This window comes from Podarcis tiliguerta (genome assembly GCF_965153285.1).
Source record: "Podarcis tiliguerta genome assembly, chromosome: 2".
Lineage (NCBI taxonomy): Eukaryota > Metazoa > Chordata > Lepidosauria > Squamata > Lacertidae > Podarcis > Podarcis tiliguerta.
The window spans coordinates 65,174,334-65,200,322 of NC_139535.1; the positions used below are offsets into that span (position 1 = coordinate 65,174,334).

Below are 25,989 nucleotides of genomic sequence, written 5' to 3' on the forward strand. Positions count from 1 at the left end.
ACAAACCAGTGAGAAGAATTTTGGAAATGTTGTTTTCATAGCACTAAGTTTTATTTGGTTTCCTCTGCAAAGTGTTCTGGGGAAAATTTCCATGAAAAGAAAAGACCACACACACTATTTCCACACTACTGCATGATTACTCTTAACCAGAAACTTGGGAGATTTGTACAATTTTGAATGATGCTAAATCCTTCATGCTTTGCCAAAATTGGGGGGGGGGGGGATCATGAACAAAAAAAAATGTCATAATTCTCAAACTAGAATGTCAATATTAGAAGTTGCTAAAAATTTAGGTCAGGGGGAAAGTAGGTTGGCAGGTATTTTGAACTTTTAAAATACACTGCCTTCTCCCAAAAGCTTAGATTTTGTTCATATATATATATATATCCACCAATATTTAGGTTTCTTGCATCATATGAAACATATTCATACAGCTTTACAGAACCTTTCATGTATTTTCTACCTCCAGCGCTAATCCAAATCTTTTTTCCTTTAATTAAAATATTACCTCACAAGTGCCTTCAACCTCCGGTTCAAACTGTCAGACTCAATCCCAGCTCATTTTGATAACAAAGTGCTCATTGGTTTGAATGACAATTTTAATTAACATGGCCAATCCACTGTAATTGCTATATTATTACCAAGATATCAGCTTGCAGGATTATTTCAATATTTCATAATAAAGGACATTCTTCTTTAAAATGTTGCTAAGGAACATTCTGGGCATGCAAGTTACTCGCTCCCCACCCCGTCTTTTTGGCTTTCAGAGTCAAAAGCGACATTAGGGAAGGAAATTATATCAAAATGTTGAATAGTTGGACTAACTTTCTATGACTGCAGATGTATGAGGGCCTCTTCCTTCCACAACAGCAGTGATATTTCAAAGCCTGGAACAATGAAGAAGACCAAGATGGGACAGATAAAACTTAGCACTTCTTCACACAGCACATAGTTAAACTATAAAACTCCCACATGAGGCAGCGATGACCACCAACCTAGATGGCTTTAAAAGGGGATTAGATAAATTCATGGATGAGAGAGCTATTGATGGCTAGAATCATAGAATCATAGAGTTGGAAGAGACCACAAGGGCCATCGAGTCCAACCCCCTGCCAAGCAGGAAACACCATTAGAGCACTCCTGACATATGGTTGTCAAGCCTCTGCTTAAAGACCTCCAAAGAAGGAGACTCCACCACGCTCCTTGGCAGCAAATTCCACTGTCGAACAGCTCTTACTGTCAGGAAGTTCTTCCTAATGTTTAGGTGGAATCTTCTTTCTTGTAGTTTGGATCCATTGCTCCGTGTCCGCTTCTCTGGAGCAGCAGAAAACAATCTTTCTCCCTCCTCTATATGACATCCTTTTATATATTTGAACATGGCTATCATATCACCCCTTAACCTCCTCTTCTCCAGGCTAAACATGCCCAGCTCCCTTAGCCGTTCCTCATAAGGCATCGTTTCCAGGCCTTTGACCATTTTGGTTGCCCTCCTCTGGACACGTTCCAGATTGTCAGTGTCCTTCTAGCTGTAATGGCTATGCTGCGCCTCCATGGTTGTGGGTAGTATGCTTGTGAATACCAGTGGCTGGAAACTGAGGAGAGAGTGCTCTTGTTCTTGAATCCTGCTTGTGGGTTTCTCACAGTCATCTGGTTGGCCAGTGTGAGAACAGGATGATAGACTAGATGGGCCATTGGCCTGATCCAGCAGGCTCATCTAATGTCCTAATGGCTTTCCATGTAGGGGCATATCCCAGTTTGATGCTGCCCAAATGGTTTTGGCATTTAAAATATTAAGTGGGGTGGCATGGGGAGGGGTTCTTGTGGTATCATGTGTGATGGGCAACCTGATTCTGGAGGGTGAAAGGTGGGATTGATCAGAGGGCATTTGATTAATCCCCTTTCCTTGCTTATGATGATAATGGTGGGGGGACCAACTGTTTCTTTCTCTCCCCAGAAAGCTATGGCCTAGGCTGACAATCAGCCACGCAGAGGAAAAGATTGTCCTGAAAGCAATAGAAGAACCAAGGCCAACTTAAGCAGAACACATTAAACTGGATACTAATTGGAAAGGTAAGAATCTGGACCAGTGTCTATTCTGCAATATTATCTGATAGAAGTGATACCCAAAGCCTTCTCTGCTATCCTGCTGGATACATATTACCTAGATATCAATGAATCTGTTTAGACAGATGCCATTTTCAGGCAACAGTTATGCTGCGAAGAATTTTCGAATGAACTCTCCCTTTTAGAACTCTGGTGGCATACGGAGTGGGTAGCAGGAAGTCACCCCTTTGGCATTCTTGTGGTCAACCCATTGTGAAATGTTGTACTGGTCCACAGAATGGAAAACATGTTTTATAAATATGAAACACTTAGTAAATAGTTGTTGACCTTTACTTCATGATCTATTGCTGTTCCAAACAGAATATGTGACAATATTTCATAATGTCTTGTGCCTGTGAAGACACAGGGCCCAACCCACCTATCAGAAGAAAAGAAAACAGGCCAATGGCCTGTCCAGTTCAGCATCCTGTTCTCTCAGTGGCCACCCAGATGCCTATGGGAAGCCCTGAAGCAGGGTCCTGATCACAACAGTGGTATCCTCACCGGTAAGTACCAGAAATGGACATTCAGAGGAATACGGCCTCCAACTGCGGAAGCAGAACTACGATGTCCGGTAGAACTTAGCGATCATGGCTAGTGTCTAAAGAATTTGTCCGATCCCTTTTTAAAGGCCTCCAAGTTGGTGGCCATCATTACACCTAGTGGGAGTTAATTCCAGAGTCCAGAGTTTCACTGTGTGCTGCTGTGTGAAGAAAAACTTTTTTTTACCTGGATGTTCACAAGTTCTGTGTGAGAGAGGGAGAAAGACTTTTCTGTATCCACTTTCTCTATGCCATGCACTATGTTATAAACCAGTTATTCACCTTTTCTCCACAGTGAATGGAGAAAGATGGGTATTGTAGTCAAGCAATATACTGAGTGCAACCATGCCTGCTCTAGAAAGCACTAATGCAGGGGTCAGCAAACTTTTTTCAGCAGGGGGCCAGTCCATTTTCCCTCCGACCTTGTGAGGGGCCGGACTATATTGGGGAGGGGATGAACGAATTCCTATGCCCCACAAATAACCCAGAGATGCATTTTAAATAAAAGGACACATTCTACTCATGTAAAAACATGCTGATTCCCGGACTGTCCGTGGGCCGTATTTAGAAGGCAATTGTTATGCTAGAAGATTAGTGTGCATATACCATTTGATATATGTTACAGAAGTGCCCTGGAGAAGAAGGGAAATGCCTTTTCCAGAGCTGTGCATACTGGAGGGCACTTGGAGTATGGGGGCTGCAGGGGCACCCCAGGGCATTTTCCAACAGTGTAGGGAGGTGTTTGTAGTTGTGGAAATGGCAGGATGTGTAGCACCTCTCAAACGCAGGCACTGGTTTAGACAATCACTGCCTGTATGAAATTCCTGCTGGGCTGCAGACTCCCATGGATTTGATTTATTTGATCTTCAAAACTTATGAATTGGGGCAATATTGAGTCTTGTAACTGGTACTCTTCAGAACTTTTGAGGAGGGGATTGCTTGCCTTTTTGCTCAGCAAAAATCAAGATTACCTCTCCCCCTTCCTCTTTTTTGCATCCCTTAAAGACTTTCTCAAGTTCTTCACTTACCTTTGTTTGGAATTTTCCTGGATTGTATGGGCTCATACAAATTACTAATTGGAGGATTTCCTTCTAGCTCCAAATGACCTTTTAAAACCTGGCAATCCTTTATTATGTCCTCTTTCCTTTCTATTGTTTCTTCTGCAGTGAGCAACTTTAAAATCCAAGGAGCAGTTACTTAAGGCTTATTCCCATTTATGTTCCTAAAACTAATCTTCATGTCTAAAGTTGGCATTCTTCTGTTTCTCCTTACAGAATCATTACTTAGTCTAGTGACCTTGCAAGGTGATTGAATGCACTTTTTCTGTTAAAAGGTTCCTATGTGGACAGAGACCTCAAATGTACAGAGAACAGTTCCGGGTGCTCAGATGTCCAAAAATCATAGTTACATGCTTAGGTGGGGGTCGGTCTTTTGCCAAGAGCAAAATTTGGACAAGGTTTTAGACAAGGTTGTCCCTTGGTAAGCAGATTTTATTTACAGATAGGATGAGAAAACAAGGAAGAAAGGGCAAAGCGAAAGGGAACGCTTGTATCCCTGCGGTATCTGGGAAACCCTCAGAAAAAGCAACAGAAGGATTCCTCTAATGGCCAATATGTAGCACCTTCCATGGTCTCAGTCTGTTACAGTATACTCTTTTAGGCATGGGAAGACTGGTAGGAAGTTAAAACTTTGGTATTTTGCAGAATTTCTACCTGCTAAAGAGCAAAGATACAACAAGAGCCCATTATCTGCACTTTCTGGAAACCACGGAAGACATTTTTGTTCCAACAAGATGTCTCAACTGGAGAAATAGGCCTCTGTCAAAGTCGTCCCCTTTGTATTGTCTTAAAATCCATCTTTTGTTATTGTTATCCATGGCTTTTAACTGTTTTTAGCTATTTCATTGTATTTTGTACAACACGGTGAGACATTTGTGGAAGGGATTCCTAAGAACAATAAAATTTGATTAAGTAAATATAAAGGCTTCTTCAATAGTTTTTTTTTGCCTGTTCTGTGCCATTGCCAGGGTTTATTAGTTTGTAAATGTCTAAAAGACACAGTGAGCTTGGAAACACAATAGAGTTTTACTGAGCATCAATTATCCATGGACATCTAACCAGGCTGCTTGAATTTAAGCCAGATGGGTGAGGGAAGAGGCCTTCACGTGATGAATTATTTGGTGAAGACACACTAAACTTTTGTCTCCTAAAAGTCATCAATGTTTCAGCAACAGTTTGGCGTGCATACGAAGAGATATTAATCCCCTCATTAGCAAGAGACAGGCATTGTTTCCTTTTTGAACTTGATATGTCTGCATACAGAGCAAAAATCCCAACGTAATTTATAGGAAAGCACAGCTGAGGAGCACCTGTTCTTACATTACTTGTTCTGCCCAATTAGTTGGGCGGGGAACAAAATCCACCACACCATTAGACATGAAATCTTAGAACGATAGAACCATCAGGAAATCAGAGGTTTTGTGTTGGAATTTTAAAAAGAAATATAATGTTTAGGCTTCAAAGCAAATTCTGGTTATGCATATAAAACCCCTTACCTCTTCCACATTCATTTACAACTAGAATCCTAAAATATGCATTTTCTCTAACTTATCTCTTGTTGGCTTTTGCTTTCCCTGTTTCCCCAGTACCAGAGCTATTTTCTTATCCTTTAAGTTCTCCTGTAACTTAAATTTTACTAAAGTATTTTAAGAAGAAGAAGAAGAGGAGTTTGGATTTGATATCCCACTTTATCACTCCCCTTCAGGAGTCTCAAAGCGGCTAACATTCTCCTTTCCCTTCCTCCCCCACAACAAACACTCTGTGAGGTGAGTGGGGCTGAGAGACTTCAAAGAAGTGTGACTAGCCCAAGGTCACCCAGCAGCTGCATGTGGAGGAGCGGAGACTCAAACCCGGTTCCCCAGATTGCAAGACTACCGCTCTTAACCACTACACCACACTGGCTTAAAACAGAGATTTTGCTGCATATAATTAATTTGCGTTACAGAAATAGGCAGAAGCTGCTTCCTGGATGAGGCTATGCAAGGCTTCCTCAAACTCGGCCCTCCAGATGTTTTGAGACTACAATTCCCATCATCCCTAACCACTGGTCCTGCTAGCTAGGGATCATGGGAGTTCTAGGCCAAAAACATCTGGAGGGCTGAGGTTGAGGAAGCCTGGGCTATGCTAATAGGTGAGTCAGTGTTGCTTACTGGGAGTGAGAGGACTGAGGCAATGGGGAGGTTGGAGTGCCAGATTGGCTCTGCTGCTAGCACAACCGCATGTGAAAAATCCTTTTAAAACTGTCATAGTGCTAGACCCAACAGCATTAAAACTTACAATTAAAGCAAGAAAAATAAAGAATAGAACACGTAAAAACCACCTCATCCCTTCCCTCCCCCAGTTCTACCACTGTGTGTTTTAAAGCAACGTTGTCGTTGTGCATTTTCCTATTAATGAAACACTTCAAGAATTCTTATACATTTCCCATTTGGAGTCATTGATATTCCTGTAGCCTATATGTCAAATGGCCAAATGAAGTGTCCAAATGTCCATGCATTGATTTTGCTGACCAAGCCCATTTTCTTTATTCTGTTTTAAAATTAAGTATCTCATGGGACTGTGTCCAATGAAGTCACCCCATTAGTGCAAGGAGTTCTGCCTGTGCAATAGGACTTCCTTTCCCTGTGCAACTCCCAGATCTACTGTGGGAGAAGCACAGAACAGAAGCACATGGGAAGAGGAAAGGAGAGGATGTCCCATTGCACAGACAGAAGGCCAGGATATTCAGCAAGGATCAGGAGGTGCTGAGGGGTTGTGGAGCTGGCACCCCATCAAGAGTGTTGTTGCCATATTGCAGCTTTGCGGGGGGCAGCAGTAAGGTTGAGGGGTCACATTGATGCAACATATAGTTCATTTACCTTAAGATTTTGAAATAAAAAACTGGTGTTGAGGATCATCAATTTAGAGTAGCAATGGCCCCTCACTTGCAGGAAATGTCTTACCCTGAATGCCTTACCACTGAGCCTCTTGGGTTTGCTGATCGGAAGGTCAACGGTTCGAATCCCTGTGACGGAGTAAGCTCCTGTTGTTCTGTCCCAGCTCCTGCCAACCTAGCAGTTCGAACGCACACCAGTGCGAGTAGATAAATAGGTACCACTGTGGTGGGAAGGTAAACGGCATTTCTGTACACTCTGGTTTCCGTCACGGTGTTCTGTTGCGCCAGAAATGGTTTAGTCATGCTGGCCACATGACCTGGAAAGCTGTCTGTGGACAAATGAAGGCTCCCTCAGCCTGAAAAGTGAGATGAGGACCACAACTCCATAGTTGCCTTTGACTGGACTTAACTGTCCAGGGTCCATTACCATTTTACCTTAACTCTGAATTTAGAAATTGAAATTTGTTTGTTTGTTTGTTATTAATCAGCATCATGTATGTGCTGCCCCCAAAACACCATTCAATAAATGTAGATGTTGGACTTCCTTTCTAGACATAGTAAGACAGAACTGTGGTTGAGTTCCTGCAAAAGATAGTTTGGGCACAGCTGCCACAATTGTCAGCAGAGGTTGTCAGCCTATGAAATCTCAGTTTGCTCTCCCTTTCAAAAATTAAAGCAAAGAAAGCCAAAAGCCAATGTGGTGTTGGAGTAATAGTAGTAGTAGTAGTTGATGCTGCTGCTGTTTTATTTATACCCTGCCCATCTGGCTGGGTTTCCTCAGTCGCTCTGGGGTGTGTTTGAATAAGACCTGGGAGACCAGGGTTCAAATCTCCACTCAGCCATTAAGCTAAGACACTTGGGGCAGTCACTATTTCTTAGTTTAACCTACTTCACAGGTTGTTGTGATGATAAAATGGGTAGGGGGAGAACTATGGATGCCTTCTTGAACTCCATAGGAAAAAAGGGGATAGTAACGTTATAAGCAAACAAACAATATTCAGAAGCACTGTGCTTGTCCCCGCTTCAATAGAGAGCTTTCAGATTTTGACACAAGATAAACTGTTCCAAAATATTAAAATATTAAAAATTCGCAAGTCAGCCACTGGGCTCAGTTTTATTTAGAAGCATATTTGTCTTTGCATACGCCACCTTTAATTGTCAAGAACTGCCAAAATGTTTTTGAAAGGCAGGGAAAAAATGCTCCATCATTTCATGCAAGCATATAAGATAAATAGCTTGACTAGAGGAATGCAAAACTGTTATTTGTGAACATGCTTCAAGTTGTACAATCTCTCTAATAAAATGGTGAGGGGTTGTTTTTTTAAAACACACTTCATAAATCAAGTTAACATGGACCAAAAAAAAAAAAAAAGTTATCAGGATAATATATCAGACATGACTTCAAAACAGAATCACCACAGTGTAAAATAAAGACTCAAGTAGGAGCATGTGCATCTGTGAATTATTTGGATTCTTTACCTGCATTAATCACAACATGAGACACACAGCTCAAGGCAGAGCATATCCTACAACAGCCAGGATAGCTCAGTAGGTTTTTTCCCACATGCCCTCCATCCTTCCTGGAAGTACCTTTGATGAAGAAAAGGAAAAGAGAGAGCTAGCTATTAATCATAATTGTTAGCGAAACGAATGATTGGGGGAAAGCAGGCCACCAGAGCAGTCTAACCCTGCTGCTCACTCCTTGCTCCCACAGCCAAAATCTGGAGGAGAGTGATGACCCATGCAAAGTACAGCCCTGTTTCTTTGCTTCAACATCCCTCCCCAAAATCCCTGTGCGTTCGGAAAATAATTCACTGTGGTTAAAGGCTGGAAGGGCTGCCCTTAGTCTGCTTGGTTTCCTTCCTCAGAAAAGGAGGGAGATGCTGTATGTTTAACTTTTCTCAGGGGTGGGCAAGGCAAAGCTGCTACTCAGAAGGCAGGAAGCTCCTTTATCTGCCTTCACATGCCTTGTTAATGGGGCCAGCCCAAGACATTTTGCCACCCGAAGCAAACAAGAAAATGGCACTCCTAACCTGGTATTCGGAAGTAGACTACCCCTGAACCTGGGGGCTCCCCAAGCTCAGAGAGAAAGTGCGAGAGAGAGCCCAGGGGAGACTGCGCAGTGCTGTGTCCACCTGCAGGAGCTGAGTCTAGGCAGACAAGTGAGTGGCTTGGTTGCCTGGCTGAGCGGCCTTTAGGCACCGCATTCACAACTGCTGCCCCCTGCCCTGCTCATTTGACTGTCTGCCTCTGTCTGTCCACCCGTCCCTCCACCAGCCAGTCTGCCTCCGAGAACTTTGTGCCCTGGGACAGGTCCTGGGCCTTGCCTGCCCACCTGCCTGACTCACTATGGCAGTCACCACCCATTCCTGCATTTCTCTCAGCCTGGCTGGGCAGCAGCTACACACAAGACGAGGGGCAAAGCACTGCTCAAGCCTGTGCAGAGAGGACCAGTGAGCAGAAGAGGAGATAATACTTTCTTCTTCTGGGAGCAGATGGCAGAGCCAGCCTTGGAAGTTTTCTTGCCACAGGAGCAAAGGAGGAGCAGGCTACTGCTTGCTAGACTCCCTGCCACAGCTGCCTCCAGCATATGCTGCCTGAGGCAGTCGTCTTGCTCAGTGTAATGGTAGGACTGGCCCTGAATGGCACAAACTGATTTGGGGAAATAAGAATCTGCCTGAAATCACCTCAGTTTTTGCCTCGTTATTCAGTGTACACAGAAGCTATGCACACCCCTAATATATGTATCAGTCTCTAAACAGAAATGTCCATTACATGCAAATTCTATCTGTATTATGATGAGAAACCACTTAGTAACTGAAGAAAATTTCAAGTTCCTGACCACTTCATAAAATGGAGACCATGCCATTTACTGTTTTGCTGGCATGCCCATACACTCACTACATAGCTTTCATTCATACAGAGTCATGCACACATAGAGTGAGAGATACCAGTAAAACGTAGAATATTTTTCTCAGATAGCTGAGGCACATCCACAGGTGCTACAAACCTAGAGAACAATTCAACACAACGTTGAGGAGATTGCTCTGCCAGCACAAGTACCGGTAATTCTGCTTCCTTAAGAACATTCTACCTTCTCCTCTCCTGCATGCTGCTCTGGGGGTTCTCCCTAACCCCACCAAGCTAATTTTTTTTGGGGGGGGCAGACAGCAAGGAAGACCTGTGGCACTGATGGAGGTCCTCTCATACACTTCTGCCAGCTGGACTGGTTAGTTGAATACAGCCCTTAGTTTTCATACCACCCAACAACTGCTGCACTGCTACATTTTAAACTCTCTAAAGTTAAACATGTAAGTAAGGCCCAGCCTGCTATGCTCAATAGATGTTTTTGCAGCCTGTTTTGAAGGCAATGTTTCTTTCCTACTGCAACAGTGTCAAGGATTGCCATTTCCTGAAGGTTCGCACACACAAACGGTTGGAAGAGCTTTTGCACACAGTTCTGGTCTTTTCTTTTATATCAAACTCTTGCTTGTACCAGGCAATCTGGGATTAATCAAGCCTTAGAATAATAGCAGCACTTAAAGTTTATTACAGCTTAAAGCAGAGAGCATTTGAGCCAACAAGAATGTGGTCTTAATCATCGTGGTTTGAATTTACAGTTTAAGTAACATAAATTTCCCTCCTTGCCACTGGGGCTCGCCTTAGGTCACCATTTTTCCAGCGTGTTACACACTCACATACACAATCCACCTCCAAACGCCGGAAGGCTTTCAAATCGCAGCGTTGGAGTTCTGAGGTCAAACAAGAAAGCTGCAGTATCGCAAGGCTGCCCCCTGAATTAGAAGCCCAGTCATTTCTGCATTGGGAAGATCTGAACATGACCACAAATGCAGTAGTGGAATTCAGCTTGGATCCTACAAATCTGGGCATGTCAGAGAGAAAGGAATTCATTCCCAGATTCTGGGGAAAGAGGCACCACACCAGCTGTGGTGTTTCTCTCCTCTCTCAGTAAAACGCTCAAAAGCACATCAATACGCAGATGTTCCAGTTACAGTATATCAGGGTAGTCTCCATTCTCTGAAGCCCCTTCCCTGCTTAAATAAATGTCTTTGTTTTGCCTTTAGATGAGGGGTGGGAGAATTTGGGTGGGGGGGGAGTTATCGCTGCTATTTATTTATGATATATAAGGATCTTTTTACTGCTCTCCAGTTTCATCCACCGAGGGTGTGTGTGTGTGAATGAGAATAAAACAACATTTAAGTACAAATATATAATAACGTAGGGGATGTGGGTGGTGCTGTGGTCTAAACCACAGAGCCTAGGGCTTGCCGATCAGAAGGTCAGCGGTTCGAATCCCCGCGATGGGGTGAGCTCCCATTGTTCAGTCCCAGCTCTTGTCCACCTAGCAGTTCAAAAGCACATCAAAGTGCAAGTAGATAAATAGGTATCGCTCCAGCGGGAGGGTAAACGGCATTTTCATGCGCTGCTCTGGTTCGCCAGAAGCGGCTTAGTCATGCTGGCCACATGACCCGGAAGCTGTCTGCGGATGAACGCCAGGTTCCCTCAGCCTATAGAGCGAGATGAGCGCGCAACCACAGAGTTGTCTGCAACTGGACCTAACGGTCAGGGGTACCTTTACCTTTATATAATAACGTAAAAGCTACAGATTAAATAAAAAAGCACACAACACTGAGCAGGATGTAAAATGAGCATGTAAAATGGTCAGGGAAATATGAAGGTCTTTCCTTGGCACAGAAAGAATGGTGAAGCAAGTGTCAGGCAACTGTCTCTGGGGATAGCATGCCACAAGTTGGGCACCACCACTGAGAATGCCCTGTCTCTGGTTTCCACCAGCCTCACCTCGCCTCACTTCAGCGGCAGGGGTGGGGGGACCTGCAAAAGGCTTTCTTCATCCGATATCTCTGTGTTCAAGGAGATCTGTATGGCGATGATTGACCTTTTAAGCACCGTGGTCCTAAGCTGCAAATAACATTTGAAGTCAAAAGCAGCACTTTGAACTGGGTTCAGAAATGGACTGGGTATCTGTGCAGTTGGCATAGCACAGGTGAAATATGATCACAGCGCCCAGGCCCAGTTAGCAGTGGCGTAGCGTGGGGGGTGCAGGGGGGGCTGGCCACACCGGGCGCAACATCTGGGGGTTAAGGTTAGGGGGCGCAAATCCACGGGTTAGGGGGTGCAAATCCACGGGTTGGGGGCGCAAATTACTTGCCTTGCCCTGGGTGCTGACAACCCACGCTACGCCACTGCCAGTTAGCAACCTGGCAGCTGCATTTTGTAATTACTGCAGTTTCCAGAGTGCCCAAAGACAGCCACATACATAGTGGACCGCAGTAGTAGTCTCTGGGAGGTTTTTAAAGTATGGTTAAATGAGGCCAGAGTTGCCATTCTTAATCTGCTTCCCATATCTCAGATATTTAACCCCCAGAAAGAGATACCTCTTAACTCTGCCATATATTCCTGCACAATCATATACAATGTGCACCGATTCACTCCTCTCTCCACTGCATTAGGATGTATTCAGATAATAAATGTTGCTGAATAAATGTTGTTGAGTTATAGCTGTTGCATAACAAGAACAGTCCAAGTTGATTCTGAGATTCAGGCTGCAATCCTACAACCCTTTCTGGGAGTAAGTCCCATTGAACTTATCATGGCTTACTTCTGTGTAAACATGTATAGAATTCCCTTGTAAACAGAATAATTGAATGCAACATACTAAAAAAAAACTTGCTTTACCAATATGAGTTGCGGGTGGGAGCTCAATTAGCGTTATCCTTGGTGTGAGAATATTTCTTTTGCAAATGAACAAGTGTCAGTATTTTTACATGTGAAATGCTAGAAGGCACAAAGTATTAAATTGGTCTGGATAGTCCCTGCTATTTCAGGACAATGATATTTTAAGAAGACCTTTGAGGAAGAGGCTACTTGGAAGAGACATGAATTATCCAGATATGTTATGCAGGTGTTCCTATATAACTTTTTCGAAAACCTACTCCCCAACATTTCCCCCATAACTAATGTTAAAATGACAACCCTGAACTTTCCAAAACTGACAGAAATATAAATAGATATTGATATTTTAATACACACTAGATCCTTCCTTCCTTCCTTCCTTTGAGGTGGAAAAGTTGGAGACCAAATGACTTGATGACTCTCCCATTTTACAACACCCAAAAAACAAAATTTGAAATCTCAAATGATTTAATCAAGAGAAGAGGTGGATAACACTACACACACACACACACACACACACACACACACCAGAATTGAAAAGACAAATATGGAAGTTTTCCTAATGTTTAGAAATGTGTATATGTGCACATGTAACACTGGAGCATTTTCCCAGTGCTTTTAAGGCTTCTTCTGCCCAGTGTGCCCTGAACAGAGATTACGGGGAGGCACAAAAGCTGTTGCTAAACATAAACTCTTTCTAGCAGAAATTCTGTCAGACCCATATTAGGATAGGTTTAACACTGTGCTCCATATTTTCCTAGCAGTTGTAGCATACTAGAATCTGGAGCAGTCAGACTCATGTTTTACTTAGGACTCAAGAGTTTTCTTTCTTTCTCTCCCTCCCTCCCTCTCACTCTCTCTCTCTCTCTCTCTCTCTCTCTCACACACACACACACAGCCATGAAAGATTCCGGTGGGCCTCAGTCTGGACTTGCTTGATACACACTAAAGCTGTTGGAATAAAACCATATCCTGCTTACACCACTCCTCTGCCTTTTCTTGGGTCCCTGAAGCACCTTACAATGGGGGAAGGGGAACAAACTGCAACTTGAAAACAATGTATGGCTGGAAGATTTTAAGCAGAACTGGTGTCAATAGTGTGCAAATCATAGGCTGCTTGCCATCAGGGGCACTTTGGAGTGGCCAGGGACTTCTAAAGTGGTAGACAAGGAAGGGGCACAAGGGATGCTCCAGAAAGGAGGCTTCCCCAGGGAGCTGTAGATGGTAAGCAGTGTTCAACATATGCTGAAATCTTCCTGATGTCTTCCTCTGTCCTGGTGATTAACCAGCATAAGGGTTAGGTTACATCTATGCTCTATGTCTCATGTCGGTCTGTGCCTTGGGGTTGCCCAGCTGTTTGGATGTCTGTACACATACAATGAAGCTGTGACCTTAGCATAGCATTCTTTGCTCCTCCTTCATCACAATTCTTGGCCCGGGTGGAACAAATCTATCCCCTGTGAGTTTGTGCCCTGCAATCAGATTGTGTCCTGTCTGTTTGTTAATCTACCAAGCTATACATAATCTTTGTATTTGCATTCTAGGTCTTTGTGGCCTTTGTTCAGTTTTACTCGGGACATTTGTGGAAAGAGATTGCAAGGATTATAAACTTTGTTGTTGTTGTTTTTAACAGACTCTCTTAATGTTATGTTAAGTTCTACAGAACTAAGTACTATTGAAGATTATTGCTGTATAACAAGGACTCACCCCCAAGTCTCATATTACAGACGAATATACCAAATGTTTGGTCAACTCTCATGACAGTAAATCACCTCAGGACTTCACAGTTTGACCAACATTAAATAATAATACATCTTAATTCTTGTTGATAGTATTTTTCATTATAATATTTCATATATATAAATTATTAGGGCCTTCTTGGTAGTGGTGCCCTCCCTGTGGAACACACTCCCTTCAGATGTCAAAGAGATAAAGAACTGCACAACTTTTAGAAGACATCTAAAGGCAGCTCTGTATCAGGAAATTTTTAATGTTTGATATTTTATTATGTTTTTATATGTGCTGTAAGCTGCCCAGAGTGGCTGGAGAAACCCAGTCAGATAGGAGAGGTATAAAATAATAATTGTAATTGTAATTAAATAAATCATTAAAGCTGCAATCTACAGTTGCCTGGGAATAAGACCTATTGAACTAAGTCCCACTGAAGTTAAGGGGTCTTTGCTTTAGTGTAGGAATGTACTGTAATAATTTAGGCTTCATCAGCATGGTGCGGGGTTAGGCCCTAACATCTAAATATGAAAGTTAAAATATTGCAGAAGGTGACGGGAGGGAAAGGATTGGCAGCAAGTAAGAGAAACTTTAGCTCGAGCTTTGCATTAATTTTTTCAGGCACCATGACTAATTATTTTAATAAAAATAAGCACAGTATTTTGCCAGGGGACGTTAAGTCTTTCAAAGACTACCAGGGGAAAACTCAGAGGACTTATTAGAAAAATGTTGTAAACAGATGTATTTTAACATCTGTAAGACGCTCTGCAAGACATTAATAACTTACATTTTTTAAAAAAGCTTGTTGGCTTTGTCTTAAGTTATATTAGGGAATGCTGCCACTTTTTGAATATTTTGAAGCTGTTAAAAGCATAAAGCCTTTGTTTGGGAAAGGGAAATTACCCTTTTATAGTGTGTGTACACACTCACACACACACACCTGGAATTAAGGCCCAATTAACTCACTGAAGCTTACTTCTGAGAATTGCTTTATATTTTGAATATTTTGAATAGGATCAATCCTATGAGACATCTTCTCTAAAAAAAGAAAAGTCTTCAGTAGGTGTTCAGATCCTTGTATACTCACTGCCTGTCTAATGTCCACAGAGAAGGAATTGAACAGGGCCAAAGCATTGTTATTAAGGATTATTAAATTTCTACCCAGCCTTACTTCTATTGGAGCCCAGGTCAGCAAACAGCAAAGTCATAAATACAATACAATTTAAAATAAAACACATGAAATCATATTTAAAAAATTAAGAGCATCAAAAAACATTTAAGAAAATTCAGGTACATACACAGCTAATAAATTGCAAGGTTTTCAGAACAGTCTCCTTTGGCCATCCAATGCCTGGGTGAACAAAAATGATTCCTCCTGAATTTTAATAATGAGGGAGACAAAAGAGGGAGGTCTTTCCACAAACAGGGAGCCACCAACAAGAAGGTTCTGTCATGGGTCAACACTAAGCAGGCTTCACCAGTGGTGGCACCACTTATTGGGCCTCTGTGATTAGAGACACTTGATATTGAGAGACTTAGATCTCACAGCCATTTAGGGTTTCACATGCTTAATGCTAATACATACATTGCATTGAACCTGGTAGCTGTTTGGCAGCCAGTGCCATGTTTTCAGGTCCAGTGACACATGGTCCCCTGGGCTGTCCTACACACACACTCTCTCTCCCTCTCTCTCTCCCTCTCTCTCTCTCTCCATATAATGTGACTGCCTCAGGCAGTAGGTGCTTGGGGGCCTCAAGCAATAGCAAGATGCTGGCAGACAGAGCACTGTGTGCCATGAGGCTGTGCCTATTAAGCTAGCCAATTGCCCTTGGGTGTGGTGGAGGATGTTGTCCCATCACCAATGTACAAGCAAGACTCAACTGTCAGTCCATTCGGCTGCTGTATGTGGGATGCCGGGACGGGCGCCATCTTGCCCTTTGCGTCAGGCAGCAAAATGCCTTGGGCTCACCCTGCTTGTTTTCCTGACCTTTTTAACCACAGAGCCAAAATATGGCAGCATAAAGTTGCTTTGCTTGTTGGCCAAGAAAATATGGGCCTGATGATGGTGGCGAAGATGTTGCAATCATTCCAAAGGTCAGGCTTGCAACAGTCTGGAATTTTGAGTTATTCATCCCAGCACTCCAAAGACTAATTACGGTAACTTTATTGAAATGGGAATGGTTTTACAAGCCATTTCCACTTGAGCAATTGTGCAATGATTACACTACCATGAGCAAAGGAGAAAGGACCTCTTGGATGCATTAAGAGTTTGATTCTCTAATGGATTAGTGTTTTCAGGCTTGAAGTCCAAGCTTTGTACTCAGATTCCCGTTTTTTACTTCATCCTAGAGCGAGTCAGCCCTGCAGCTGTACTCTGAACTTTCCCAACCCCAATTAGGAAAAATAAAAACGAAATGAACAGCTGAGCTTTCAAAGCAACCTGACTTCAAACGATCTGGTGTCTCCCCACCCCCAGCCCTTCTCAAATTAGAAAAACAGACAACCCAACCCAAAAACATGGTGTCCTAGCTAGGCTTGAAATGATTGGGGCATAGGCTCGTTATAAAGCTGAAAGATATCAGGCAAAATCTGTTAACTGTTCCATCTGTTTGCCTCTCTACTATTTCCCAAGATCTTTCCCAGCCCATATTTAGATTAGTCCGTTCTCAATATTCAAATTAAATGGTTTTCCAGCAGTTTTGTTCAAGACATCTTGCTCTTTAATGATAGGGAGAGTGCGGGAGATGGCCAAAATAAGGATGAGAAGCTCCTTCCCACCTGGCTCATTGCAGTCAAAATTTGATGGCTGTCATATCTCCTCTCAGTCTCCTCTTTACCAAGCTAAATGTACCCAGCTCCCTCAATCATTCCCCATAAGGCTTGGTTTGTGGACCCTTGATCATCCTGGTCACCCTCCTATTCTCACATTCCTGCTTGTCCACATCCTTCTAAAATTGTGGTGCTCAGAACTGGGCACAGCACTCCTGACCTTGTATTTAAAAAATGATTTATCAAAGACTGAGGATTTGACTAGAGAAGGAAGTGAAATAATAAAATGCAACTTTCCAGACAGGTGTTGTGGTCCAACAATTGGAAATACTCTTGGACAGAGATGGGATACAAATAAAAAATTATTATTATTTAAAACTGAATCTACCAAATTGGCAATTTCTGGACTGAAATACAGCTATCTTTCCAATTTTGCTCTTATTCAAATACTGTGGTGCATTTTTTTTAGGGGGGGGCGGAATACATAAGGAGAGATTGTGCATAAAAATAAATCAATTTGTGAAAATAACATACCAAAAATACATTGTATTAAGGAAAATCCTACAGTAACAAGTCTCAAGGTCTATAAAAAACCAGTACATTTCCTGGAAGGCCAGGAAAGGTACTGTTTTGTTCCTATAGAGCAGGCATGCCCCAAACTCGGCCCTCCAGATGTTTTGGGACTACAACTCCCATCATCCCTAGCTAACAGGACCAGTGGTCAGGGATGATGGGATTTGTAGTCCCAAAACATCTGGAGGGCTGAGTTTGGGAGTGCCTGCTATAGAGACATGCACATGCCCTTCAGCCATGCTTCTAAGGCAGTTTCAGAACAAAATACATACACTGAGAACAAAATGCGTTAACAAAAATTAAACAGTATCTATTCCTATTGACCCCTCCCCGTCCTTGGACCTAACAAGCTTCTCCTGGCAAGATGTCAGTTTCCTTTTAAATCACTTGAATAATGTGAAATTGGAAAGGCTTCTGTTTACTGGTCCAGGTTTGATGAAACAAAAGCAAGATGAGGCACAAATGGGTTGGGCACGATCAGTTCTTTGACTGTAAGGTGATAGAAGAACACTAACACCTCACACTCTTAATCTGATAACTGATCTTGCCCCACTTAATGCCTCATCTTGCTTTTCATTAAACAGGGGCCAAAAAACAGCTTTCCCCCTTCTTGTGGAAACTTCCTTTTGTCAGACAGAGCATGAAATAAAAGAAGATCAAGTGATGTCAAACATTTTCCAGCCTTGCTTCTTGTCTTAGGCCACAAAGTTCAAAAAGAAACTAGCATAATTCATGAACGCTTTATATGTCAAATGCCAGATAGACTCAATGAATTATTTTGAAACAAACCATGATGTTCCCCTGCCTTTTAAAAATGGCTGTTATTTTAAACTTTCCAAGGGAAAAGAAAGAAGTTGTGGCTAACATTTCTAATATTTGCTAATAAAGCCCAAGTCTAGGATACATAATCTCTCTCTCTCTCTCTCTCTCTCTCTCTCTCTCTGGGAGGTTACTGTATTTTTCTGTGTATAAGACGAGGTTTGTTAAAAATTGGGGGTCGTCTTATACACGGATACTGCAGGGGGGGGGACACGCGATTGGTGGCAACCACGAGCAGCAGATTGTAATCTGCAATTGGGCGGGTGATTGGTGGCTGCAGCAAGGCCTGCTGGTGATTGGCGGCTGCTGCAGCAAGTGGGTGGGCGATTGGCAGCTGCTGGCGGCAAGCGGGCAGACAATTGGTGGCTTCATTGAGGCGGGTGAGTGATTGCCGGCAATCCTCCCCAAGAGGGGTCGTCTTATACATGGGGCCATGTTATACATGGGAAAATAGTATATAAGAGAGAAAAAGAGAGAGACTGGCCCAAAGGGACAAGTTCTTCATTATTGTGGTTAACTAGCTTTTATTTAAATACCTTTATTTATGTGTCAATTGTGTTATGGCCCTAATACCTTGAAGAGTCAAAACAGCTAATGCTGAAGCTGAGGTCTGTTTCTAAACTGCTCTTCCACTCTAAGCTTCCATCCTGAAGGTGTGAAGTCTGGAAAGGACAGTTTGTTTCTCTTGACTCATGAACCCAAAGGGAGAAAACTACAGGTTCGCCAGGTGATGGTAGCGATGGGCATATATGTCTGTATTTGGTTTCTCTCCGTTTCTCATTTTTTCAAATCTTGAGTTCAGTTCTCCACACATGCATATCAGGTTGTGATTTTAAAAACCAAATCAAACCAAACCACAAATCCTCTTGAAAATTACATTATTCCACTGCACATTCCACCTTAGTAGATGCATTTCGGAATCCCCTACTTGACTGCATTTCAAGATTCAGAGAAGTGTGAAGGGTTTCCTAAAGTCTGTACTTGAAGATCTTCTAGAAATAACAGTTAAAGAAAACCCCCAAGAGCTGCTTCTTTTTTCAAAGACACTCGGTTTAAAGATTTTTTAATTATTGGGTAGGATCCAATGCTAGTCGTATTCCGAGTAGGCTCTTTACTGTTAATAAGCATGACTGACTTAAGTTCCTTAATTTCAATGGGTCCTCTCTCAGTGGAACTCAGCAGGTTACAACCAGCTATGGTGCATGATTGCTATGTGGATGTTTAATTATGCTATGTCCCATAGAAGTCAGAGCATATTTTTAAACGTGATTGGTTGGGGCTTCTGATCTTGTGTAAGGTAAGGTAAAGGTACCCCTGCCCGTACGGGCCAGTCTTGACAGACTCTAGGGTTGTGCGCCCATCTCACTCAAAGAGGCCGGGGGCCAGCGCTGTCCGAAGACACTTCCGGGTCATGTGGCCAGCATGACATCGCTGCTCTGGCGAGCCAGAGCCGCACACGGAAACGCTGTTTACCTTCCCGCTAGTAAGCGGTCCCTATTTATCTACTTGCACCCGAGAGTGCTTTCGAACTGCTAGGTTGGCAGGCGCTGGGACCGAACAGCGGGAGCGCACCCCGCCGCGGGGATTCGAACCGCCGACCTTTCGATCGGCAAGCCCTAGGCCCTGAGGCTTTAACCCACAGCGCCACCCGCGTCCCTGATCTTGTGTAGGTAGAGCAAAAATGTGTGTGTTCATCACAATGTAATGGTGTCCATGTGGGGTCTATGCTGTTTCCTATATGGACATGAGAAAGCATGTCGGAACATTTTCGGAGAATTGTTGTGATTCAGTGTTGCTCATCTGTTCTACATTTTATGACTGTATAATTTTGTGATGATAAAATAGCTTTTTGTGGACACAACCATGAAACTTATACTTTTAATGAGCTGTCAGCTTAGAAATATTCTTCTGTACTCTGGTTTCTCTTCAGATTGTAGAAATCTTTCTCCTTTTTAAAGAAATATTATTCTAAATAAATAGCACTTTTAGTTACCAAAATTAAACTTAATAATGGGAACCACTTGCCCCCTGTGAAAACAGGACATCTCCTCTTAATTAATTGCCAACAAAGGACATAGAATATACTAGAATCCTTGTGGTTTTCCATCCCAACTGCCCTCCACAAGTCCTTGCCTTGAATGGATCTGTTTTCAGAGGCTGAATGCCTGGTTCCTATTAAACTAATTCCAGCAGCTTACTGCTCAGAAAATTAAAGTACAACTTTCTAGCTTGTCTGCACAATTAGTTTATTACAAAGTCATGGGATATGGACATAAATTACGTTATACCCAGTATATGTGGCTTTTCAAAGGAGAAGTATGGATTTTCTAATTGTATCAGTTTCTAGCAAATTCAACCTGCTGGAGAAATTGTTCCTGAATCAACTCCTTGTCCTACAAAATGTCACAGACCAACTTCAATTTTTAAAACCAGGAAGAGCCCTGAACATTCGCTCTGAGGTTTAAAGGAATTTATTTGAACTGGCATTACAAAGAAGTTAGGGCTGTAGTAATAGGATTGTAGTCACAGGAAAATGAAGCACATGATTCTTGTCACATATGGTGCAATATATCAGCCTGTCTTGGCCCCTCAGCTTGTCTGCTTCATGTGTAATTTTGAAACAAAAGATCAGAAAACCCTATTAATCCATGAGAAAATCCCATGAATCTCCTTAGTTCTTTAATATCTTACTGCCGTGAATCATTACCAACAAGGCTCCCTGACTACCTTGATAAATGATCCTATACTTTGCAAGAATAATAAACTTGCCAAAGCAGCTCAATTTTTTGTCAGTCGTGAGCGATCGCAAAAACTAAACAATGAATGAGCACTCAAGATTAATAAAACAATCCTTATGCACTTCTATCCAGAGGTTAGCCCCACTGAGCTCAATGCAATTATTTCCCCAGGAAATTGTTACAGGGCTGCAACCTAAACCTTCCTTTGGATTAAACATGCAGACACCCTATTGTAGGGGTAACCAACCGGGTGTCCTCCAACTTCCATCAGCCCCAAGCAGCATGGTCAAAGCCCAGGGATTGTGGGAGTTGTAGTCTTTAACATCGGTTGGATATCTCTAAGTTGAAGACTGCTCAGAAAGTCCGCTAGAATCACATTTACTTTCAAAAGAGTGAGCTTAACTTATTTGGGGGGGGGGGAGTCAGGTTATGTTAAAAGGAAGCTGAAATGGTCATAACCCATAAAAATGATGATGACAAACCATTATAACAGATGGTTTGCAAAAACATATTGGAAAAGGAAAATTACTGAGCAGCTCAAAGGTTTAATACAGCGTTGCTAAAGAAGTTAATAAAAGTCAAGAAGGCTTCTTTTTAAAATGTGGAAGTCTCCCAAATGAGAACAAAAATGAGCCCTAACTCGATCATTGCAAAGGTACGGTAAGTTGATAAGGCTAGCTGGAAATATCAAATGAAAAGAGCTTGAGAAGTGCATTACTCGTACTTTTAAAACCAGCAATAAAGAATGATGGCTGTGATGTAAATATATCAAAAACAGCCAAAGATCCAGAGAAACGTTTGGGTTTTTAAACAAAGGAGGTATAACAATTATGAAAGGAGAAAAGGGAGGAGAATTTGAATGACCTTTTTATCCTGGTCCGCCCTACCAAGGATGCTGGAGAGATACCCACCCCAGAACTGCTTTTCCCAGGGATAGCATCTGAAGAACTAAATCTCCAGAGATGGCAAGAGATGAAATTCTTGGACCAAACGACAAAATGAAAGAAATTAACTGCTCGCGGAGTGTGGATGATATATATCTGAAAGGTCTTAAAAGTTCAAATGTCACACACACACTCCTCACGCTGAAATCAGTCTCTATACCAGAAGGTTGGAAGGTAACCAAAATAATCTCAATTTTAAAAGAGAGGGGAGCCAGGAAATAGCAAGGCCACCTGCCTGATATCTATCCTGTGTAAATTGATAGAATTTAGTACTATATTGTATAGATAAATGTTATCTGTAGAGGCATGTGGACTCAAATTTTGTCGCACTCCGTGGATGAAAGCTTGGGCCTGACAAAAGCATGGGGGAGCAGTGGTGACGCAAGTTTGCAAGGCGGGGCGAGTTGCCACTGTCTGCCGGGGCTCTTTCCAGCTGGTGGCGGCCATTTTTATTTCCCCATACACACCTTGGAATAGCATTGCTCTGATGAGGGCTTCTGGGAAAGTATGTCAAATTCCAGAATGCTGATGAATTCCGACATTTTCCAATTGCTTCACACGGGAATCCTCTTCTACCTTTGAAAGTCCACCTCCCACCCCAAGGATGCTGACTTTTAAGATCCACTACAGAATATCCAGGGAGACTCATTCCCCACCCGCCACAGCCCCAGTGAGTTCTGAGAGCTATACTTTTTTTAAAAAAAAAAATCTTTTCTAAGGAAGTCTGCAACTGCATAGGAAAATTATACCCCTTTTGCAAAAGAGCTGCAGGAAGTGAAGTGCTCTCAGCTGTGCATCCATCCCTTTTTCTACTGGGAGTATAAACAACATTAAACAGTTTCCATCAGTTTATTTTTTGCATCAGCTGTCCCCCCCCCACCCCACCCTCAGGAAAAAAAGAAATGAAATCCAATCCTCAAATTCTTTGGAAAAGGCAGAAACTGAAAGAGTGCTCATTCTTCTCTCTCTTTTTCTTTCTTTCTTTCTAGGAGCATTTTCAGACCATTGACTCCAGGCCAAAACCCCTGTAGGGGTAGTAGAGGCATCATTCATTAAAAACATGTGCAGAGCTCTGATAGATTGTGTCAAGGAATGCTTACTCTAACCAACTTTGACATTTAACAAAGAGCCTTTGACCCCCTGCTATAAATATTTAGACATTAAAATAGTCACAGAATCTGTGTATCGAGCTTTAGCACGCTCAAAAGAGTGAAAGGGTGTTTCCATTCCTTGCCTGTCGGCACAACACACTCGTTTGAGTCTGAACATTCAGTCCCGAGTCTGTTCTGAATTATAGGAACTGTCAAATGTGGCTAGCTCTGGAAGGGACAGATTTGTCAGCAGGGATGGGGAACCTGTGACCCGCCAGATGTTGCAGGACTACAGTTGCCACCACTCCTGCATACCTTAAGCCAGACACCCCCAAGCTCGGCTCTGCAGATGTTTTGGGACTACAACTCCCATCATCCCTAGCTAACAGGACCAGTGGTCAGGGATGATGGGAACTGTAGTCCCAAAACATCTGGAAGGCTGATTTTTTTTGGGGGGGGTGCCTGCCTTAAGCTATGCTGGGTGCATTCTAGCATTGGTACAGAATATCTGTGGGAGGGACAATGCAATATGCCTGAAAAGGGGGTCCCAGCCTTAATAATCCATTGCAACACTAAAGGTCTTCTTAGGCCTTATATTGTGTAAGCATGGAGATCTTTCACAATGAATTAAAATGTGCTGGAAACTTAACTCCTCATACTATTCAAAATCTACTATTGTTAAGAAAGGTAAAGGTAAAGGACCCCTGGATGGTTAAGTCCAGTCAAAGTCGACTATAGGGTTGCAGTGCTCATCATGCTTCAGGCCCAGGGAGCCAGCATTTGTCCACAGACAGCTTTCCAGGTCATGTGGGCCAGTATGACTAAACTGCTTCTGGTGCAATGGAACACCGTGACAGAAGCCACAGCACACAGAAATGCCATTTACCTTCCCGCCGCAGCAGTACCTATTTATCTATTTGCACTGGTGTACTTTTGAACTGCTAGGTTGGCAGAAGGTGGGACAGAGCAATGGGAGCTCACCCTGTCGCAGAGATTCGAACCTCCAACCTTCTGATAGGCAAGCCCAAGAGGCTCAGTGGTTTAGACCACAGCACCCCCCGTGTCCCTACTATTGTGTAAACTCAGTGCTCACCTGTTTTTCAGAGATGCCATGTTTTCAGCAGTAAAATGCCTGCAAAAAAATAAAAATCAAGGTGCACATTATTACCATTCATATTAGAATTAATGATGACTGGGCTGGATAATCAAGCTACAACTATTGGCCTTCCTGAGCAGTAATAACTCAGTAGGATTTGAAGATGCAGGACATGCCAGTGTATGTCTGATCTGGGGTATAGAATGTAATTGGCTCTACCCCTAGACCCAGCTCTACCCCTAGACCCAGCTCTTCCCTCGGGCCCATTACCATTGTGCCCCGACTCTGCTTTTTGAACTTTGGGGTTCTAGTAAAAATCAAAACTTGAAAACCTGCTGTCTGTGCAGCCTTGCCCTAGATTTATATTGTTGGTGGTTCCTGAGGGTAAGCTTATATCCATTCAATCCTCCAAATGCTATGAGTAATAAGTGTTCTCGAAGGGGAAATGATCACGGAGTTTTTTGCGAGCTTCCTGCAAAATACAATTACAGTGATGGAGTAATTCGGTAACCCACTGCTTAATCCAGAAAGAATGAGATCTGATAGAGTCGTGCTCTGCGGTTGTTAATGCAAGAGTTGTATCAACAACTCCAGGGCTGCCTGCTTTATTTATTAAAAAGGAATCTGGAGATAGGAACAATTATGGCAGATTAACCTTGGCGTGACTCCAATAGGAAAGAAATATCACCAGGGCCAAACTTTGCTCCAAATATAATATCTCTCTTACCGTTCCTGGGGTTCTGTTTGTTATGTTTGGAAGACTGAGCTGTAGTTAATTACAGGAACATGATGCCAATATTTCATGCCAACTAGGCTTCTCATGATCTCGTGCTTCGCTATAGGGAAGGTGGGGGAAGAAATCCTTTTGCCTCGATGAAGTTTCAGCAGAACTCTCTTTGATCTAATGGAACTGTTTATTTCCCACTGGCTTCCCTTTGTTTCTTTCTGTTTGGGACAATTAATGGCGTGAAATCTGAATTTTATTTATAGTGGTGGGTTCCTCTTATCTCCTCCCCCCTCAAAACCATGTTTGACTTCCATGACAAAACAGCCGTGTGTCTTACTTCCAAATTCTTTATGAAATTGCTGCTCCTCTGGCAATATATGTGTCTTCTTGATTCAACTAGATTTACCAAATTGTAAGCCTCAAGGCAGGGGGTGTCTTTTGGTTGTTGGTTTTTTAACTCATTTGTAAACAACCCCAGGAATATTCTTTTGGCTGAGTCACGGGGTAAAAAAAATGCTTTAAACAATTAAATAAATTGTAGACACATTCTGAATTACTTTTACTAGGGGGGAAGTCCTGGTAAGCACAATGAGACTTGTTTCTGTGTAAACATGCGTAGGATTGTGCTGTTAATGTTTTTAAAGGTTTGTGTTTTGGCTGTCACACTGTCCATTTGGATAAATGAATGAGGTTATACTGCGCTCAGTCAGTTAGAGGCTGGAAGAAATCAGAGGAAAGGAAAGGACAGCTTTCCTGAGTCAGTCCACATCTCTCATCGTAAGTAAAAGGAAATGAGGGAGTTCCTGGATTCATTTAAATAGAGGATCACACTGGTCTGCAAGGGGAAAAAAATTCTGCTTTCTAGTCTGTTTATTTGGTTGCTTTTTCAAGTTTTCTAAGGTAGCAGGCGTCACCACCACATCTTGCAGCAATGAATTCCATGAGTTAATTACTGTAAGCCTCTTGTGAATAAATGCTTCTTCTTTTCTTGACTCTACTTCCAATCAGTCTTTCAGTGAATGACTTCAAATTCCAATATTCTGAGAGAGGGAGGGAGAGAGAGAGAGAGAGAAAGAGAGAGAGACGAAGTAAATAATTTGTCCCTGTCCATGCTCTCTGTACATTTCAGGGTCCATAAACTCTTTTTATTTGAAATGGCCTCCACTTTAAAAGTAAATGCTAAGAATTAAAATTGGCTTTTAAAAACCTAT

General features: G+C 42.6%; 1 long non-coding RNA gene across 1 annotated transcript; it reads right to left on the minus strand.

The window, feature by feature from the left end:
• Positions 1-758: 758 nt before the first annotated feature.
• Positions 759-25,326, minus strand: LOC310672191. Its single transcript, XR_014508466.1, has 3 exons — positions 24,779-25,326; positions 24,049-24,087; positions 759-887 (listed from the first exon to the last, which is right to left on the minus strand). It is a non-coding gene; the product is annotated as an uncharacterized lncRNA (long non-coding RNA).
• Between the last annotated feature and the right edge of the window lie 663 nt (positions 25,327-25,989).